Here is a 3260-nt window from a genome sequence, read left to right on the forward strand (position 1 = left end):
AATAGACATTAACTGTGTTTATAGCCATACGCCTTTTCGGCTTTTGTCTCACCCGCCGAAAAAGGCGTTTGCTCTCACAGACAGACTATAAGTGTAATAGAAACTTTTGTCTAAATGAACCACATTTAACAAGAGCGATCTGATCCCAAAATCTGATAAGAGAAGCGTAAAAAATCAGACCAAATAATGAGGTGGGTTTGAATTCCCCATGAAGCCAATAACTTTTTAATCTGATTTAGCTGTTTAACCCACAGTATAAACCTAATGCGAAGGTTTTTAAGCGGATGTGACTGTGCGGAAAGAAATTCTTAGGAAGGATTACTGAAATCCAAATAAAATTCGGATAACCAGGCATTTTTCAGAGATAATTGAGCAACAATGATCCATCCCAAAAAGCTTTTAAATACATACCAATATATACACCGTATTCACAAATGGCGGATGCGCGGGAAAAAACTGGCACTAGGCATCAAAACGAGGCGTTTTAGGATAAACAAAAAATAATTTGCCTGCGAGTACAAGCTCACAGAGAGAATATTTAGCTGATAAGCTCTTAAACAGCAAGTTTTTCAGATCGCTGGTTTTATTCCGAACGAGAGAGGTCTAGTGTTTCTTGGTTCGTTTCTTGTAACAATCCCAAATGCAGAATAGACGATCACGGAAACAAATCGGTTAGAGTTTTTGTTTCCGAAGGATTCGACTTTCGAGCGGAAATGGATAGAGTTACAAGGCAACATTGTAACAGAGTGACAAGGGGAACACAGTAATCAAAAATAAAATTTGGGGACATAATTATTTTAAAGACGAAGTTTGTTTGGTATGTCTTTCGGAATCCGAAGGTAAGATAGGTCTTGAAAGAAACAAAATGAACATACAAAAGGATGCATTTCTAACGAGAGTTGCGTGATCAACGTTCCGAGCGCAAGAGAGACTACAACCATTTGTCTAAACCGCTATAATACCAAGAAAAAAAAGACGGAGACAACAACGAAAAGACGTGAAGGATGTGGAGAGAAACGGCTGGACGAATAATTTAAAAAGAAGCAACAGGTGAACCAAGACTTTTCTGTTTCGATTCATTTATATTGTAGCCGTACTGTAAACAACAAGCAGAGAATGCAGTCCCCTCAAAATTCATAATTTGTTAAATCAATCAAGTCATCAAAATCCAACTGTTTATTAATGGAACAAGCTTAGAAGGAACATTTCTTGCCTGAATGAGAAAACTGTATTCCGTGAAACAGGCCAGGGACTAGAGAACACAGCATTGTGGCTTTTTAACCGGCATTTCGGTTGAAATCATTAAAGATTTGCATACTTAATTAGGTAATTTGTCAGAATTAGATTATCGTATTTCGCTTTACACTGGGTTCCTAAACTTGCCATTCTTTGTAATGTAGTTACAATATAACGCATTTGAGAGTGACATTCCTGAATTTCCTTGCAGGATCGTTGTCTTAAAATTGATACATTACTTCCAGTAGTTCCTCTTGACTTTGGTAACTGCCACATTCTCAATGACTAAGACTTGCATGAATCTTGGCCAATCTTGCGATGCACGATATCTTTTTTTATTCGGGGGAAAAGCGCCTAAAATGTACCGAAATATTTAAGTCTTGGCTCACATATTGCTTCCTTAGTTAAACCTTTCTTTCAGTAGCTTCCCTTTTCTTTTTTAGGCATTTAGAACTGTTCACAATAGTAGGAGGCGGTTCTTGTAGCTTTTGTGATCGGAACTTCCGAGTAGTAATCACCACGCAACCCTCTTTGGAACTGCGTCTGTTTGTAGATTCATTTTCTTTCCTTGGAAACCTGTTTTAATTCCCTTTCCAAAAAATACATTGAATAAACCTTTGTGGCTCCTGCTAGAGTGAAGATCTTTCTAACAACTTTTCATATTTTCTGTAGACATTACACTCGAAGGTTTGAAACAAACAATCTAACTCAGTTTTTTCCCGTGAGTGTCTAGTTTGCATTTGAGATTGCTACAAGAAGCCAACCAATAAATAACAAACACTAGAACTTGAACTCGTTCGGACCATGAAGTGATCAGAAAAACTCAATTTTTAGAAACTCAGCACTTATCGACCCTCTAGAAGCTTGCATTCGCTGGAAATTTTTTTTGTTTATCCTAAAACGCCTCGTTTTGATGCGTAGTGCCAGTCTTTTCCGCGCCTGTCCGCCATTTGTGAATACGGTGTATGGCGCTTTTTTTTTGTTGTCAAATTGAAGGTTACCGATATCTAAAAAATTGCGTGGTTAGCCCGAATTTTCTTTTTGGAATTCAATTACCCTTGTTAAGTTCTGTTTTTACCGCATAGTCTTAAACCACGCAAAAAATTCCTCTCCATTAGAAGGCTACTTCCCTAAAAGAAATCTGAATTTCTCGGACCATTCTCGTCCCCAGAGCCCCAACGTTTTTGCTTTTAAATTGTTGAACGAGTGGCTCTGGGTCCATCCAAAAATATCTTTTTTTTCATTGGCTGGCGAAAACCTGATGCGCTATAAGGGGTAAAATGCTACGCTTCTGCGCATTTGTCTTTACTTCCTAACACTGAGCAGTACTGAGCAATAATAATACTGAGCAAGCGCAATGGTAATTTATCACACTGAGCGTGCGCTACCGGATGTCGTGAAATTCACGACATCCGGTAACGGCTGTTACCAGGGCCTTCGATCCAACCGCTGACCAAAAGATCGTAGGCTCTGGGAACGAGGATGTTCTCGGACAATCTCGAGATTCGCAGAACGCATGCGCAGTAGCCAAAGGAGGCTTCTTTCTTAAGCATCATCAATGACCAGCACCTACAACTTTGTCAGACAAAGAAAGGAAATGATCACCATGGCTGAAATGTTAGTTGATGTTAAAAGTCATTTTCTCAGCAATCAACCTGAAAAAATTTATGTAAAACAGGAGAATAAGGATGTCGATATTGGGATGTATTCTTTGAGATTGCAAATGTCAATAAGACCGCAAGACGGATCTAGGCCACACGGTAGCGAAAGTTTGAACTCTTGTCAATCCCCATTCCAAGTTTTCTTTTGATTAACTGGATTATGTCGCCCATAGTCCACACAGTCTAGGAACTTTTACACAAGCTGATCATGGATTGAATAAGCCTAAAACTGCTCGAATATCAAAAACAATAATTATTCTATAAATTTCGATCAGTTCTGCAAATTACTAGCTTTGGCCATTTTACAACAGAAAGATTTTAAAATTGCAGATGCCTAAGAAGCTCATTGTACCTTTGGGATGT

Source organism: Pavona decussata, unplaced genomic scaffold, assembly GCF_977016875.1.
Source record: "Pavona decussata unplaced genomic scaffold, jaPavDecu1.1 SCAFFOLD_426, whole genome shotgun sequence".
Classification (NCBI taxonomy): domain Eukaryota; kingdom Metazoa; phylum Cnidaria; class Anthozoa; order Scleractinia; family Agariciidae; genus Pavona; species Pavona decussata.